Genomic DNA, 19,303 nt, shown 5'->3' on the forward strand with positions numbered 1-19,303 from the left:
GGAAAAGCCTACCATTAAGGGGTAGTATGAGCAAATTTGGGGTATGATTGACTTGTTCTTTATAGTTTTTTTTTTTTTTTGATATATGACTTGATGTATTTGTGAAGTTACTTAGAATGCCACAGAGGGTACATTTTACAGTATGTAAGTTAAAAAACACACACACACACTTATAAACAAAAATGTCAGTTGCTGATGTTACTACTGTACTCAGAATTTGGAATTGAAGTAGTTTTTAGGGCAGGGGATATTTAGCCAATGCTACAAACATAATTCAAATCAATTTTTTACTCGTTTAAGTGTCTGAATTATTTCAGGGTGAAATCACAAGAAAGCACCTTTTTCAAACAATCCTGTCTTGCAGAGAACACAAATAAGAACTTGAATGAGCTTCTCTCTTGTTATGCTTTGGGCCTTGTCCGGTTGAAAATAATATGCATTATAATATTCACTGATTTAAAAGATAATTATTCTATTCTTAACTACTTAACACTTGGGTTAACTTGATCTTTTCCTTCATCACAAATAGCACTTGTCACTCTCTCCCCATCACCTTAAGAACTATCCGATTATCCATTTACTAAAAAATGCACGTGGGCGTGCTAAAAAACTATGAGGTGTTCTGCAGACATGCTGTCCTTACCTAAGTGACCGTCCTTCCACTAAATTATTTTCATAATTACATGGCTCAGCTATTCAATTTACATTACCAGCTCTCCAAAGGAATAATGACGACAATTTATAATTATAATCAACTTCAGTCACATTTCTAAAAATCCTTTGACATACTTTCTGAGTTATTCGAATAATATCTACCCACAAAAGGAATTAATGAAATAATGGAAATGTTAAGCACAGTTGGAACCATGTTTCAACAAAGTATTCATTTTAAGATTCATTAATTATAAATAGGGCTACCCTGCTATCATTGATTAATAGCCTTGAAGTACTTTTAGTCACTAAAGTTCAACAATTAATGAATAATTTCAGTTTAAGTGTGAAGAGGGTTTGTGGCAAGAGCCTGGGTGGACATCCTTCTCTCATTCATAATGGGCTTGGAGCAAGAGGGAAGGGAGCTCTAGCTATTAAGTTAAGACAAGGGAATCAGCACTATAAAAAGGGGTTCCAAATGTGTCAATGGATTTTTTACTTCTCAAGTAGGACACTGATAAAATCTGGGATTTTATCAATGCTAGGGTAAGACGTTTTCCTTACTTAATTGATAGAAGATACTGTTTTTATGTGGGAGAAACAGGAAGCCCTGAGAAGACTGGATTTGAAGATAGCAAGAAGGGAGATAACGTGACCCCTCAGAAGGCCACTGTGATGGTTTAGGTGGAAGTGAACGAAACCTCACCTTAGGTAGTTGCATTAGGAAGGGGGGAAAAAAGAGACTAAAACAGTGTTATAGAGATAAAATCTATATAATTCTAGCAAGGAATTTTTGAAGGAGAGTTTTGAATAAGGATGAACCACCAGTGGCCATAAGGTTTCCAGTATCTGTCATGTAGATCGTGGAAGTTCTGATAAAATGGGAAGAGTAGATGTCAGGGTATCGGGAAGCACGGGCAGGTATTACATTTAAAGAAATTCAGTTTAAAATCTATCTCCGGAACTTAACCCCATAGCATAACAAAGAAGTGTCTTACTTTCTATGTTTGCACAGATCTATGTAACATGGTAAAAATACAAAGCTACAATGGGTTATGGGGCTCAAAAGCACCTGCTGCACAGTGAGTTCTAGGTCAATCAATGGAAGTTATTATTACTATTGTTGTTGTTATGAGTATCCTAAAAAAATAAGTGGCACCTCCATTATTAATCAGTAATTGGCAATTGTCTACCTTAGTTAGAATGAACGTCTGAGAGCACTTACATGCGGCCTTGCCTCATGCCCTGAGGAACTGGCCTGACTCATTGAGAGTCTAGAGTCCGTTTGAGGGAAATTACCATCAAGGTGACCTGTTTTGTGACAGTCTTTGGAGCTTTGATCACTTTACCTGGTTTGCTTGGGATCTGAAGTTATTTGGAAAGGGTTTACAAAATAAAAAGGGAAATGCAAGAAGACAGATAAAGAGATCCACATAGGAACTGTCTGTCAAGCAGTCAGGGGAGGCCCACGGTGAGAATCAGGGACTAAACCCTGGGACAGAGGGAATCCGCAGCTGGAGCCCATACAGTGGCCAGGGTGTGGCGTGTGAGCTGTTAGCTGCAGAGCTGCAATCACCATAAAAAGAGGGAGGTTCCTGGGAAGGGCAGGAGGGTGGAGATGTGGGAGGAGCAGGATGGGAAGGAACAAATGGGAAATTGCTGGGCCTCGCTGGGTGGGGCTCACTCCATAAATCATTTGCAGTTACTGTAACTGGCTTGAGTGTCCTCCTTTATAATGTTGCTCCATTAAAAGGGTACTGCTTCCTTTCTGTGTTGGCTTTAGTCACTCCATTACTCATCCAAAGCAGCTAGACAGCTGCTTACCGCGGTGAGTGAGTGGCGTGGAGCAGTTGACTATGTTTCTGGCTTGAGCAACCACAAGCAGGATTGCACATCGCTGAAACACAGAAGATGGTATCAGCAATGGGACAAGCATAATGTCAGGGTGGGACAGAATTATTACTTAAATTAATTACACTGCAGAAATGTACTCATGAAATCATGTGCGTGATACATACATGAGTATGTATTTAGGTTTTTTTTTCCTGATAAAAGTATGCTTTTATTCAGCATGTTAAATTATAGCCCATTGTGTTCTGTGACTGGTATGTAAGAAATAGAAAGAAGAGGACCATTGGAACAAACAGTCTGTGTGAACTTGGTATGAACTAGAAGGGGTTCAAATCCCAGCTCTGCCTCTTAGTGCTGTGACTTCAAGCAAGTTACTTAAACTCTTTAGGCCTTAATTTTTTTTTTTTTAACTAACAAAGAGGTGTTATGGGGATTAAATAAAATATGCAGCAGAGTCAGCATATAGTAGATACTACTATACAACTTTTTAAATTTTTATACTGGGTGCTTTTTCTTGTGCAGCTATTTCCTATGTCTTCAAAACCATGAGGCAGGAGTGTAATTTCAGTTTTACTGAGGAAGAGTGTGAGACTTCGGTGGTTAAGTTGCTTGCTGGGATCATTGAGTTTATAAGTAGCAGAGCTAATGTTATAGTCTAAGTATTTTGACTTCACACACAGTGTCCTTTCCATACACCATGTAGAGATACAGTGAAGTGAGGATTCAGGCTGCCGCTCAGTACGTATTTGGACTATAACTTTATATCATGATGCGATGTGCAAAGTGATTATTGAAAAATTGACTTTTTAGTTGACACACGTTTGTACATGTTAGTGGTGTACAGTATGATAATTCAATAATGCTTGCAAATGTATAAAGATGAAACAGGGTAATTAACATAAAAAGGTGTTATTGCAACTGGTTTGGGGACAGTCACTTTGGCTTAAGAAACATTTTGTAGGTGCTCTCAACCATGTAGCACCGAATTTCCAGGACATTTATGTTTTCCTTGTAAAGACGAGAATGCCTTGGGAGGCAGGTGTACAATAGATAGAGTTAAAGAAGAGCAACAGTGACGGGGAGTAAGGGGTGGGGTGTTTAAAGATGATGAAATTTCTTTTGCTGCAGTCAAAAAACAGAAGGCTGCCAGGCAGTTTCATGAAAACTCTGCATACATGGAGGCATCATCTAGTCTTAAGAAATTTGATATCCATGTGGACATTAGTGGTTTTTAAATGTCTTCTCTAATCCTGTTATATTTTTATAATGTTCAGAACTCATTGCTCTTATAACGAAGCCCAGTTTTTAAGGATTGCTAGCAAAACTGCACAGATTGTCTCTTCTTTAACTCTTTATCCTCATCTCTTGGTCTCTACCCCAAACTCCATGCTCCAGGCAGATGGAGCTCCTCTTAATTCTTATATGTACCACTGTAGACCATCACGCATGCTCTTTGGAAACACTCTGTCCTTTCTGACACTCCAACATCCCCCTTTCTTGGTCATATTTATCCTTTGGAGAGTAGATTTAAGGTCATTCCAACAGCTAGCCTTCCCGACCTGCCACCATGAAGCATCGGTCTGGGGTCTCTGGTGTGTTCTCCCAATGCAAATCCTGGTTCCCTGCCAGGCACCCCTTACACACTGCAGTGTGTTTACCTATGTCCCTATGTGTCCACCCCCACAAGATACTCCATGCTCACCCCTGTTCTGAGAGCAGGGATCTTCACTCTCCTCATCTCCATTGGGTCCTCAGGGTCTAACATAGCATCTGGCACACAGCAGAGCAGGATCTCCATAAATACTTGTTAAATGAGTAAATACACAAGCAAATAGACCTTTATAATTTGTGAAACCAACCTCTCAGGAGGAAAATGGAGTTTATGAGCAGAGCTTTCTAGCAAATTATATTTAGTCCTAATACTACAAACATGCATATCATTATCTCTACACTTCTTATTTGGGGATGATAGTTATGTCTGTGTGTTCTGAATGCTCAAGCCAATTTATGAAATTTGAGCAATATTAAATGTGACAGTAGATGGCTCCTGTTTATAGGTTATGGTGGTAATATTACAAAAGCAAACAGCTTGACTGTGAACTTCCCTTTCAGAGGCAATATACTGTGAGGGGTGAAGGGAATTACTTTACTTTTTAAAAAGAGAGAGAATATAATCATCTTATAAAATAAGGGAATGTTAGATTTGGCCCATATGTGATTACATTTAGAAATAATTTGGGGGACATATTATTATGAATTAGGTAAAATAAGAGGCAGTTAAACTTAGGGAAAATGACTTTTGGTTTTAGAATATACTTTTTCCCAAAAGATAATTTCCTGAGGAAACATTTTTAAAATCAATATATTAAAATATTAAGTCTTTGTAATGTTTAAGGTCCTTATCAGTTAAGCAGATGTTTAGTTTAAGTTCTGTCTTACAGATCAGCTGCCTGAGGGCTTTGGAACTTCAGAAAGGAGAGCTAAAACTATGAATTGATGGATACCTATGTTAAAGGTGGTGGTATACTTATTTCTCTTAATAACTCTGCATGAGGTACTGGGCCTAATATCCAATTTACCAAAAAGAAAATTGAAAGAGAACAGCTTGTTCTCAATCACAAAGAAACTTTATGGTAGGGGGATTGTCCTACAACTCCTCCTCTTCCCAACATAGCAAAGGAACAGCAATTGCATTCATTTTAACTGAGCTCCAGCTTACCATTCCCTATAGTCAACCATGTCAGCCTTATGCAAGTAAGTACAGATGCATTCCTAAGGAAAACAGGCTAGCAGTAGTATATGCAACATTCTCAGAATGGAAAATTTCTGGGAACAGAATATCTGGGTTTAAATTTTGATCAAGTTGTTTAACCTCTCTCTCCATTTCAGTTTCCTCATATTAAATAGGAATTAACAAATTTATTGGGTTCTTCTGAGGATTAAATATTATAATATACATAAATTGTTTAACTCCATAATGAGCACATGGTAAATGCACTTCCAAATATTTCATTTTAAAGCATGATCATATTTTTTATTTTCCGTTGAAAGTTTGATATTATTGCATAACACATTTTATTAAAGAAATAAATAACCTATTTGTGCATGCAATCAACTTACTGAATTATGTAATATGTTATTATGAACCATTTGAGCCCCTGATTCAGAATCATTAGTTGGTCGATGACACTTTAGAACTTGTAAGATATACATAAACATGGTTGCCATCTTTACAGTTTGGAAATAATTTTCATTTGAGAGATACTGAGATAAACACAATGAACCTGACTAAGGTATTCTATGTATCTTTTTGCATGTCTTTCTTTCTCCTTTGATCTCTTTTTTCAAATAAAATGAAACAAAGATAAATTTTATCTCACCATACTGGAGCTCCCAGCCTTTTAATTATGACAATCTTGACTCTGTGACTACAGAGGTATAGCTATTAATTCAAGTTGCCACATTTTGGTATGTTATACTGCTTTTTAGGAAATTTAAAATTAAAAGACAGGTCACTATTTCCCCATGCCTCTCAACAGATTTTTGCATATAATCTTATTATGGTTAAGTTTGATTCATTCAAAGATATCCTATTTTATGCTTGAACACATAACTTAAGGCAGATAAGCACAGGTAGAAGACTTTCCCTCTTGTTCTGTTTTACATTTGCAAAACTCAGTTTGTTCTGGAAGGTGCCAAGATGGAGATTTTAAGTAACTGCTACCTCCTTGTTAAGCAAGGTAAACTTATATAGTTCAATGCCTTGTTTGGTCATAAAGAAGTTAGAAATACTGGGTAACTAAATATCTAAATTTCCCCCTTCTAAACCTCATTATCAGATTCTAAAAGGATTTGCATCAAATTACAGTTACAGAACAAGTGACATTTAGACCAATGGAACAGAATAGACAGCCCAGAAATAAATCCATGCTTTTAGAGTTAATTGATTGGCGAAAGAGCCAAGAACACACAATGGGAAAAGACAGTCTCTTCAATAAACGTGGTTGGGAAAACTGAATATTTACATTCCAAAGAATAACATTAGACCTTCATCTCATATCACCTACAAAAATAAACTCAAAATGGATGCAAGTCTTACATCTAAAACCTGAAATTGTGAAAGTATAAAATAGAAAACATGTGGATAATACTCCATGACTTTAGGCGACAAGAGCAAAAAGAGACAAATAGAATTGCATTAACATAAACAACTCTGTACAATGAAGGAAACAATCAACAGAGTGAAGAGGCAGTTTCCAGAGTGGGAGAAGAGATTTGCAAACTATATATCTGATAAGGGGTTAATATCTAAAATAGAGAGGATACTCAAACAATTCAATAGTAACAAAACAAGCAACCTAATTATTAAATGGGCAAAGGTCCCTAATAGATATTTCAAAAGAAGACATACCAATGGTTAACAGGTATATGAACATAGGGTCAGTATCACTAATTGTGAGTGGAACGTGACACCCGTTAGAAAGACTATGGTTAAAAAGAAGAAAGATGGCCAGTGTTGGTGAGGATGTGGAGAAAAAGCAAACTTTGTACACTGTTGATGGGGATATATTCCTATAGTCTTTATGCAAAAGGTATGGAGATTCCTCAGAAAACTAAAAATAGAACTGAAATCAGTACTTTGAAGAGATAGCTGCACTCCAAGTTCACTGCAGCATTATTCATAATAGCTAAGGTATGGAATCAACCTAAGCATTCATTAATTAATAAATGGATAAAAATGTGGATGAAAAAGAGCTCCCTTCACCTCCTATAATGCACGGATGAAGACAATTCTCAGCAATCAGAAAGTGTCATGATCACTCTGATGGGATGCACATGTAGTCATTGTGAAGAGCCCTAGAGGAACCCTCCAGAGAGACTTCAATTCACATCAATGTAGAACTCAGTCTTCTTGGAAAGAACAAGAAAAAGAAGATGCTCCAGGTAGACAAAGGGTGGGGAAGTAGAAAGGACCCAGTTCCCGTTTGAATTATCTACAGCCACATTAGAACACGATCCAGGGTCCTATGCTGGGCTTCCTGAGTGAATGCTTTCTTCCTCATCAACATTGTTATTCAGGAGAATGGGTCTCTAATTGAAATTCAAATTTTCTTGGGTGAAAACATACATTTGTGGAACTATAAAACACTGGAGAAAGAAATTGAAGAAGACCTAAGAAAATGAAAAATCTCCCATGTTCTTGGGCAGTTAGAATTAATATTGTCCAAATAGTCATATTACCAAAAGTGCTATATAGATTTAATGCAATTCCTATTAATATTCCAATGACATTCTTTATAGAAATGGAAAAAGCAGTCATGACATTCATTTAGAAAAATAAGAGGCTCATAATAACCCAAACAATCCTTAGCAAGAAAAGTGAAGTAGGAGGCATCACAATACCAGAACTTAATATATACTATGGAGCTATAGTAACAAAAATGGCATGGTATTGGTACCAAAACAGACAGATAGACCAATGGTACAGAATATAAGACACAGGACAAACCCACATAAATACAGTTATCTCATACTAGACAAAGGAACCATAAATATACATTGGAGAAAAGATAGCCTTTTCAACAAGTGATGCTAGGAAAACTGGAAATCCATATGTAACAAAATGAAATTAAATCCATACGTCTCACCCTGAACACAACTCAACTCAAAGTGGATCAAGGACCTAGGCATAAGACTAGAGACCCTGTGCCTACTAGAAGAAAAAGTAGGCCTAAATCTCCATCTTGTCATCTTGGGAACCAAATTGCTTAACAAGACTCCTAAAGAGCAAGAAGTAAAATCAAGAATAAATAAGTGGAATTTTATAAAACTATAAAGTTTTTTTCACAGCAAAGGAAACAATCAAGAATGTGAAAAGAGAGCCTACAGAATGGGAGAAAATCTTTGCCACCTGCACCTCAGATAGGGAATTAATCTCCAAGATACATAAAGAACTCTAAAACCTTAATACCAAAAAAACAGTTGTGGCTCAGTGGTATAGCCCTTGCCTAGCATGTGTGAGGCACTGGGTTTGACTCTGAGCACTGCATATAAATAAATAAAATAAAGGTCCATTGACAATTAAAAATATTAAAAACCAAAAATACAAATAAACCAATCAATAAATGGGCTAAAGAATTGAATAGATACTTCACAGAAGAAATACAATCAATCAACAAATGTATGAAACAATGTTCAACATCTCTATCAATTAGAGAAATGCAAATTAAAACTACACTGAGATTTCATCTAACTTCAGTCAGAATCACATTTTCAAAAATATAAGTAACAATAACTGTTGATGAGGATGTGGGGGAAAAGGTTCATTCATACATTGCTGGAGGGGGTGCAAATTGGTACAAACACTCTAGAAAGCAGTATGGAGATTCTTCAGAAAACTTGGAACAGAACCACCATTTGACCCTGTTATCCCACTCTTTGGTATATACCAAAAGGACTTAAATCAACATACTATAGTGACACAGCCACATCAACGTTTATAGCAGCTTAATTCACAATAGCTAGGCTACGGAACCAACTTAGGTGCCTTTCAACAGATGAATGAATAAAGAAAATGTGGTATATGTACAGAATAGAATATTACTAAGCCACAAAGAAGAATGAAATTATGACATTTGCCAGTAAATGGATAAAACTGAAGAATATCATGCTAAGTGAAATATGACAATCCCAAAAAACCAAAAGCCAGATATTCTCTCTGATATGCTAATGTTAATACCCAAAAGTGTGAGGGAGAATATAAGTTCATTGTATTAGACAAAGGGGAATGAAGGGGAGGGAGGGGGATGGGAAAAGGAAAGACAATAAAATGAATCAGGCATAACTTTCCTATGTTCATATATGAATACAAAACCAGTGTAACTCCACATCATGTACAACCTCAAGAATGGGAAGTTATATTCCATGTATATATAATATGTCAAAATACATTCTATTGTCATGTATAACTTAAAAAAGCAAGTAAAAAGTAATAAAAATAATACCTTAAAAAAGTACATTCATGGGGTTCAGTTGACAACAGGTATTACTTGTTCAGTATCTCAAGCTAAGAAGGTGAATTAAAAGTTGAAAGAAATGATATTGAACTTGTTTCAAATTCAGCAGTTCGTTCTTTCTTTCTTTCTTTCTTTCTTTCTTTCTTTCTTTCTTTCTTTCTTTCTTTCTTTCTTCCTGGAGACTGAATCCAGGGGTGCTTAACAATTGAACCACATTCCTGGCAATTTTTTTATTTTTTATTTTGAGACAGGGTCTCACTAAGTTGCTTAGGGCCTTACTAAAGTTGCTGAGGCTGGCTTTGATATTGTGATCCTCCTTCCTCAGCCTCCTGAGTTTCTGGGATTACAGTCATGCACCAGCATACCTGGCTCAAATTCAGCTATTTTGCTTTAACAAGTCACAACAGTTAAAAACAAGTATCAGAAAATTTTTGGACAGTATCTTTGTTTCTAAAAAAGGACTAGTTCACCAGGCAGATGGATAATATCAGAGTTATCCAGTTACAGAAACAAGATCCTGGGTTATTAGGATAATATATAATATTTTGATGAGGCAATAAAATACCTCTATTGAAAAAAGAGTGGCATACACACACACACACACACACACGTATGTTATATATACACACACAATGGGACGCTATTCAGCCTCAAAAAGAAAAATCTCCTCTCATTTGTGACAACATGGATGAACCTGGTGGACATAAGAAAGATTAAGTGACATAAACCAAGCACAGGAAGATAAATAATGCCTGATTTCACTCATACATACAATGTAAAAAAAAAAAAAGTAGAGCTCATACAAACAGGGAGTGATGTGGGGATTGCCAAAGGCTGGGGCAGGATGGGGTGGAGGGTTTGGGAAATGTTGGTCAAAGGTCAGAAAATTTCAGTTCAACAGATTTATTGTACATCATGAGGATTACAGATTCTAATGATGTATTGCATATTTGCAAATTGTTGAGAGAATTTGTTTTAAGGATTCTTAGCCCCACACCAAATGATAAGTATGTGAGGTAGTATGTATGTTATAGAGCTTGTTTTAGCCATTCTATAATATGAATGTGTATGTGCGTATACATATGTATATATATATATACATAAACACATCATGTAGAACATGATAAATATATACAATTTTTACTTGTCAATTGAAAATAAAGACATACATTCATTTCTCCAATTGCCCCTCCACACCCCTTCCCCACAAAGAGCAAGTCTGTATTCCTGGGTCCCTCTGACTTGCTGTTTTATCTGGAAGAAGCCCAGCAATTGCCCTTTAATTTCTATTCTCCTAAGGTTGTCAATATTTCCTCGATAAGTCTTCAAAATATTTCATACTAACTACTTGCATGAAAGGCAGCTCAGGTCAATTACAATTAATCACCAGAATATTCATAAGCTGCAATGAGAATAATAGAATAACTTGCTGAAATACAAATAATACAGGGCCTTATTTTCTTTTAAAATTTTCATTCTGGATTTTAAAAATCTATATGTGTATTCCTTTAATAGGACACTCATTTCAAACACACAGAGCATACCCTGTGTAGTTTCTTCAAGACACAAGAGTCACGAATGTAAATATTTTTAACACTAGTTTACTTTGCTGTGTATTTTATGCTTTAACAATATCAAGCATTTTCATATGAGCTTTATGTCCTGAAGCATTTTCATATGAGCTTTATTTCCTGGAGGAGTCCATAAAGAAATTTATCTCTGCTAAACTGTGGGTCAAGGTTAATAGCAATAGAACTGTCCACTCCCAACTTCCTGAAGTTGGCAGGGTTCAAACTTTCAAGGCAAAGCTGATAGTGTCAAGGTAAACAGGAAGGTTTTTGATATGGATACCGATCTCTAGGAAGGCACTGTGAGCTCCCACAATTATACCATGAAACCACCACTGCCACTCAGATGTGCAAACGACATCACATTGTTCCTGATTATCTCAGCCAGCAATCAAGACTTTCGCCTGGGTTTGGTCTGAACCCAGGAGACTAATGGGGCAAGTCTCGACAAGGAGGAGCTGTGGGTCTGGATGCCAGGATGGAAACTTGTTCAGGGATGGGTCATAGAAACCATCGCCAGCAGGACACCTGGAAGAGACCTTGAGGCTGCCCTGACATCTTGATCACTGCTGCTCCCTTCAGACAATGGACACTGGACACAGGCCAGAAATATAAAGTGCATTCCTGTGTCGGTATTCAACACACCCAAATCTTGCATCTTAAACAGCTGTCAGACATTTTAGCTTTCATGTACTCTGAAAGAGTTTTGATTTTGAGATTTGTCTCTTTTTTTTTTTCAACTTAGAGTACACTTAGTAAATGTGCATTTTAATTTTAACTAGACTAATTGTTCCATATGTAAAGATGGATTTGCATATGTCAAAAGAATATTTTTGGCTAGGTGAGAGAGATGGCCTGTTTCTCTGACATGGCAGACCTTGAGTTGTCACCTCTTTGCAAGGATCATCATAAAGTCAATTGTTGTTAAAAGGAGCATCAGAAGTCAGTTAGAGTCTTGGAAGAAGATCAAGTTTTATGGGCTTAAATAAATCTACAAATGTCAGATTCTGAACTCTTCAGAGCTGGAAGATTTGAATTTGAAGAATTAAGACCCAAGAGAAGGGAGGAGGTGGTGATATTGGAGCTGCTCAGATGTCATAAGAGGATATCTTAGATCTTAGATCTGCACAGCAGGAAAGAACATTTTCAATGTGATTGATGAATCTTACTGAAAGCAACGTTTTACTAAGACCCAAAGTTAAATTTTCAATATATAATCTGATTCATGATGAATAACTGATGAGGGGTTGACTTTGATTCTGATTCACGTAAATGAAAACTGGATACAACATAAACACTGATTGTGAAATTTACCTAGATGAAGCTATTTATCCTAAATAATGTACGTGACTATTTCTCTTCTACTTGTGGTTCAGTGTCTCTATTAATAATTTTAAGTAGGAGAAAAATGGAAGAATGGTATTGCTATGGGTCTTATAGAGTGCAGGAGAGACTAAAGATGAAGATCATTTCAAAAGTTTAAAATGATTTGTAGTTTCACCACCTGAAATTCTAGCAATCACGGATGAATATTTAATTGAAAACAATTTTCCAATTGGACTAAAAGAGAATATGCATAAGGTGCAATTTAAGAATCATAAAATAAGAGAGCGAGGTGAAAACGTAGAACTGCCTCTTATCAAAAATAATATTTTTGGGTTAAAGACAATCTGACCTGTGTGAGATTCTGGGAGGTTAGAATGTGCTCCCAAAATGAGATGGTCCTGAGAAGTAATAGCTTAATCTGTAGTTTGTTTTATATTTTCCCATGATGATAAGTGAGGGAGAGACCAATGGGAGAAAAGCAAAGTTGTGTTTCACTTGAGTGGATGCCAATTGCACAGTGACTCACCGCGTCCTAATCAGACAGGCGTGACATCTCACTAAAAAAAAAAAAAAAAAAAAAAAAAAGGAGACTCACCCCACCCACCCTGGAAACTGTTCTTTGCTCAAGCTCAGCACACTGAAAACCACTTTCTAGACATGTCACCATGCTTACCGAGGATGGGCAGGAAGTGATATGACAATGCTGACGAAAGTAGGGGTTAAATCATTATATGACTAAGGCTGGTTTTTCAGATTCCACCATGAGTGCGTGTGGGTCTCTATGTGTGCACTTTTAATTAAAGAACTAAATTCTTTTATTTTTGGATTTTTGGTCTGCTCTACATTGTCTAGCACTTTATATATATGCTTATTTATATGATCCAAACAGTCTATTTGGGGGGAAGGGTACTGGGATTGAACTCAGGAGCACTCCACCCCTGAGACCATCCCCAGCCGTATTTTGTATTTTATTTAGATACAGGGTCTCACTGAATTGCTTAGCACCTCACTTTTGCTGAGGCTGGCTTATGAACTCTCCATCCTCCTGCCTCAGCCTCCCAAGCTGCTGGGATTACAGGTGTGTGCCACCATGCCCGGCATGATCCACTCTTGATGAAAATTGTAATAGATATTTCTTTTTCACATCTAATTTGTAGAATTATATAGGTTCAATAAGTTTATGTCTTAAAGAACTTTTTTAAATCATGTGATTTAAACTCATCATTTTAAAAATGAGAAAAATAGGCCTATCTACTGTTATATGAAAATGGGCTTTGGTCAGCATCATCTAACAGCCAGGAAAAATAATCCATTCTTCTCTACTTGTCTTCTTATTTTAAAGAATGGAGTTATTTGAAGTTTTACAAGACGAATTTGCTTTACAATTTATCATTAATGAAGTCTGCGAAGACATTAGACATTTGGGTTTAGATTCATAGCTTCCTGACATGACTGTGCATCTGAATCAATTAGGAAATTAAAAAAGAAGCCAATAAAATCCAAAGCACTGTAATATTTTAAAAATTCTCTAGTTGTGTCTGATGTAGTGTGTGTGGACCAGTGTTTAAGAAATGCTAGTGTTGAACAGGCACATGTTTGCTTTCAAGATGGTTGGATGGAAAGTGGGCTAAAGTATTCAGCCATATAGCTAAAGTATCCAGCTGTTTAAGAAATGCAATCCTAAAACTATAGCTTGGGGAAACCCCAATAATTTTCATTTCAAGCTGTTACTTTCCAGGTTCTCTGCTGTCACTATTTCATTATGGCCTATGTAAAAGAACCTCTGAACACCAAAAGTTATTAGACATGTGCATTGACTTCTCAACATAGGACTTTATAAATGATTCTATAACCAAAATGTCTGCTAAAAGCTTTTAAAATAGGAACTTAGTGATTTGATTAAATCCTGACTCCAACAAAAGTTAATGAAGACTATTTTTTTTTTTTTTTGGTTAGTAGCAACATAAGGATCTCTGTATTGATTGCTATCTAAGAATAACAAAGAAAGTCCACTAGGCCAAGTTATTGATCAAATAGCAACTACAGCCTCACAAATGTCAGGCAAAATCACAGGTTATGCTTGAGGTGTAGACAGTACGTTTCACATAGGATTTTATAAACTTGGGTATTCTTAAAGTCTTTTTCATGCTATTCCTAATTGTGCCCTGCTTATCATTTCAATGAGCCACATAATTAGAAGATCAAGAAAGATGTTTCTGATTGTGCCACTTTTTGATATCCCAGCTAGGCTAGAGCGCAGCACGTTGGACCCCGGGGACACTACCACAGTGGACAGCTAATACTTCTCTCCTTAGCACTCTTCCATTCTCTTGGGGCAGTACTTCCCTTTCTCTGATAATTCATTCTCCATTCCTTTTAACACACAGAGAGATTTTTAATCCTAATGTTCCTTTCATCAGGCCACTGTGTAGACACACAGGACACATTTAACTCAAAGAATAGCTGCACAAAGTTTCCTTGGGACTAAGATGGCAGTTTGAAAAGACCTTCACTTCTCTACTGGCAAAGGCACAAGACAATTAGAAATTGGTGGAGGCAAATGGAGGGAAAAAAATTAAAAAGGGGGACCACTGGCAGTGTAAGAGTCCCTTTCCTATTATCCTGTGGGCCTCCTATCCCCTTCCCCCAATTTTTTGTTTTTGTGAAGCAATAAGTTTTCTTTTGGGCCTCAGTAGTAGAGACTAGATTTTTATAACTTGCAACCCAAGGAGTATATGTTTAATAAAAATTCAAACGCCCTCAATTTCTTGTACCATCAGGGAAAATTCACATTATTTGCCTTTCTCCCAGAATGCACCTGTCTGGGAGAAGAAAAAGACCAAGGCAATTTTACTTCAGGTTATTCTCAAGGAAATTCTTATTGTTACATATTCTCTGGAAAAATAGGAAGATAAGAGAATGACAACAGCCATGAAAGCCTCTTAGAAAATACAGGGGCAAGCCAAGAGAGGGACAACAAAGAGCAGATCTCGTCCTTACTGTATTTTGTATTTACGGTTTGTGCGAATATAATTACTTGCACACCTCAGTTTTTAATAGAATACTGCATTTTAAGTTCTACATACCAGTAATTTTGGAAAAACATTCCTAAGTAAACTAAATTTATTCTTCACATAATTTTAAGTTCTGATAGGGTCTCAGAGACGTTTTCTTCCATTGACAAGACTTTGAGCCAGGCACAGTGGTGCATGCCTATAATCCCAGTGACTCAGAAGACTGAGGCAGAAGGATTGGAAGTTCAAGGCTAGCCTCCACAATTCAGTGAGGCCCTAAGCAACTTAGTGAAACCTTGTCTCAAAATAGAAAATAAAAAGCACTGGGGATATAGTTTTATAGTAGTAAAGCATCCCTGGGGTTTTATTCCTTGTACAAAAAAAAAAAAAAAAGGATTCTGTGGTTTAACTAATTGTGTTGTTTTACCAAAACCTTCTACATGGTTTGAAATGATCAGTTTTCTTTACAAAATCCATCATTGTTGTCCTACATTATTTTAATTTATATGTATGAGTGTGTATGTGTGTGTATGTTTGTGTGTAATATTTAGAAAAAAATAAAAGGAAGACTATTCCTTGTGCTAGGCTGACTATCCATCTGCAGGGGAAGCTCCTGTATAATAGTTTCCTGATCAAATGATTAACCCATGTACATTTGACCTGAGCAATGGCAAGGAGCTTCATACCTCTTAAAGCCCTTTATCCTGTCTTAGTTTAATCAGAATGCTCTTTGTGTTCAAGAGATTAGTATGAACAGAAAGTTTTGGCCCCCTCTAGTAGTCTGGCCCCTGCTGTCTACCAATCTTACAATGTTCATTCAAACTGACGTCTTGCCAGTAGGAGCCGATCTCTTGTCTTCTCATCTTATGTCCTCCAAAAAAGGAGTGTTAGGGTCCATGAGGCTTCTTGGGATTGTGTGAAAACTCACATCTCACTGAGAACTCTACAAGATGAAGAAAGGTGCTTCAACTGTCCTATATTCATTTTGAACAATCTGTTCTAGAAATATCTTTTGTTGTGATACAAGAAAAAGGGAAATGAATGGATAGAGATTTGAACTTTTCCAGAGTTTTCCTAGGTTCCGGGCCCTTCGCGGGGAATAGGGATTGTAGACTACATACATCTCCAAGTGTGATCCTCTTAATGACACTGTGGAATGAGAGTCATTCTCTGAATTCTTTATGAGAAACTTGAGGCTTAGAGAAAATAAACAGAGTTGAACATTTTCTCTTCATCCATTGTGGCCTTACTATGTCCTTTCTTCTAAAGAAGGGTCTTTAAATATAAAACTATGCATTTAGGTGATTTTGTAAATTTTCACCCAATCCAGAGTGTTTGAGAGTGAAGAGGGAGGGGTCAGTGTTACAATTATGCACAAAGCTGTAAACTGACCCTGCTTGGGTAAGCCTGGATCCCTGGTCATTGTTACTTAAGGTCACTAGTAAGCTGTCTTAAGCTGTCTGGATATCCTAGGTAGAGTGGTGGTAGCTCGGGGGCTTGACCACAGGCACTGTAGCTTTAGATTCTCACTCTTATGGCCTCTGTCTTTATGTACAGCATGAGACAGTCAAGTCTTACATTAACTTCCACTCAAGAAGTCTTCTCATTTTTATAAGAAATGAATTTACATCCAAATTCACTTGGGTTCTCAACAAAATTCAGAACAAAGGATGTTTTTTCTAGTTCCTTAGGACAGTAGGAGAGATAAATGCTAGTCATAGATGGGACATTGTGCTTGCTATTTCTAAGGCAGGTTCCAAATGGTCTCCCATTGACTCAGTTTCTCAAGGATTGAACAGGTTGGGACTGTTCTCCAACCTTTGCCTGGTCCTCTGGAATTGCTATGCCTACATACCTCAGGAAAAGGGTGAAATTAATGTTTGTAGAATCCCTTTGAGATCTCTGATGAAAGATGTTTTGATAGTATGAAGTATTATTATAATAAATAGGCCCTGGATTTTGTCTTTGGTGTAGTGAACTATACTCTCAACATTAACTCCATATGAGGAGATGAACTTCAAACATCCACTTGAGTATCTTAAATAACTTTCATTATATTGGATCAGCAAATGTTTTATCAATCCATAATGACAAATACTTTGTATGAAGGTTACTTAACAAGAAACTAAAACTTGTTCTACATGTGAAGATAGAATGAATCATATTCTGAGCTGGGATAAGCACTAATGATACAGGTAGAAACTTGTTCAATTATATACCTTGGAAGAGTCAGCTATCAAAAAGAAAGAGACTCAAAATTTGTCAGCATTTCCAAGATGATTCCAGAATGGATGTTAAAGTTAATAGAATCTTGTCCAGTTAATTTTCTCAAAATGTGCACATCTTAAAAATTAATTCTGATTGTTTTGTTACTTTAAGCTACAGAACAAGGAAGTTGAAGTTGACTTTAGAAATTAAAATTTATGAAATTAAAAGATCTAACATTAGGAAATGCACTGTGTAAAAATGAATTGACTATTTTAATTTGTATGTCTTCCTTAGTTCTCATCAACTTACAACTTTTATTTATTTTTTTTTTTTTGCTCATGAAACCATCACATTTTATTTATTTATTTATTTATTTTTTATTGGTTGCTCAAAACCCTACAAAGCTCTTGACATATCATATTTCATACATTAGCATACATTAGCTTCAAGTGAGTTATGAACTCCCTTTTTTACTTACAACTTTTAGACATAATTTTTTAAGCTCCATTATATTTTGGATGATCTGAAGGGTCTTATTATGATAAGTAATAGAATTATAACATAACAGATATTTTTACTATGAAGATTTTAAAATATTTTTATAGCTTAGTATTAGAAGATATGTTTTCAATCATAAAGCTACTTTAAAAATACATGACTTGATTACAAAAGCATATAGTGAGATGGTTTCACAACTATTTCTCACATGATTCTCCAAGATACTTTAGAGTACCCAGAAATCCTAGCAGAAGGCAGTATAAGTAGATTAATGGATTTTAAAAAATTTTATAAATTTCTCTGTATAGATTAAATAAGGTTAGGTTACTTATACTGACTTTTTTTTTTTTTTTAGATATAACTGGTTCTCACCTGTAGAAAGAAATTAAGCTCTCCAACCTGTTTCTTTGCCACATCAAAGGAAAAAATTGAGCCCTAAGGTAGACAAGCTTGTTATTTATGATTGTGTCCTGTACTAGGCCTGGAGAATTTAGGTAAATCTCTTCACTTTGCAGTTATTTCACTATTGTAAGCCACAACAGAATATTCACAAGCAGAATAGTTGTAAAAGTGGTGATTTGCAAGCTAGTTTGCATAAATGCTACCTGTCCTGCTTGCTAAACATGTGGTTTCCTTGATCCCTCCTCTTTCCCAATCCCAGGACAGATTCTTCTGGTCTGGAATGAGATCAGGAATTTCAGGTTTACAAGCACTTGGGTGTTTCCCAATGCTTGTAATTCAGATGCCACTCAGAAAACCTCCAAATTATTATGGACTGAAACAAATGTTGAAAATTTAAAGCAAATAAAGTAAAGTTAGAAACATGTGCTGTTTCTCATAGCCTTGTCTAGGGGGATATAAAATTATGTGAGAATTAAAATTTTAAAAAATGTATTGTTTTACTTATCACTTCCTTTTTTAATTAACTCCTTTTTCCCTTTTTTTCTAGGATGATACCTGGTGTGAGTTTATAATGAGCCCCTTTCCCAGGGGGTGTTTTGATTTTGTTAATGTTCTCTGAAAGTATATTCCCCATCAAATGTGCCTCTATTTATAAGACAGGGAGTTTATCATAATGGCTAACAATGGATTGCCAGGATTCAAATGCTGCCACTGTCATAAGCTGGTTGTGTGTCTTTAGATAGTCACTGTATGCATCAGGTTTGTTATC

At 36.3% G+C, this 19,303-nt stretch overlaps 1 pseudogene; it reads left to right on the top strand.

Annotated features, from left to right (window-relative positions):
* Positions 1-6,202: 6,202 nt before the first annotated feature.
* On the top strand, positions 6,203-10,003 carry LOC143638103 (large ribosomal subunit protein uL6-like; annotated as a pseudogene).
* The last annotated feature ends 9,300 nt before the right edge of the window (positions 10,004-19,303 follow it).

Source organism: Callospermophilus lateralis, chromosome 17, assembly GCF_048772815.1.
Source record: "Callospermophilus lateralis isolate mCalLat2 chromosome 17, mCalLat2.hap1, whole genome shotgun sequence".
NCBI lineage: Eukaryota > Metazoa > Chordata > Mammalia > Rodentia > Sciuridae > Callospermophilus > Callospermophilus lateralis.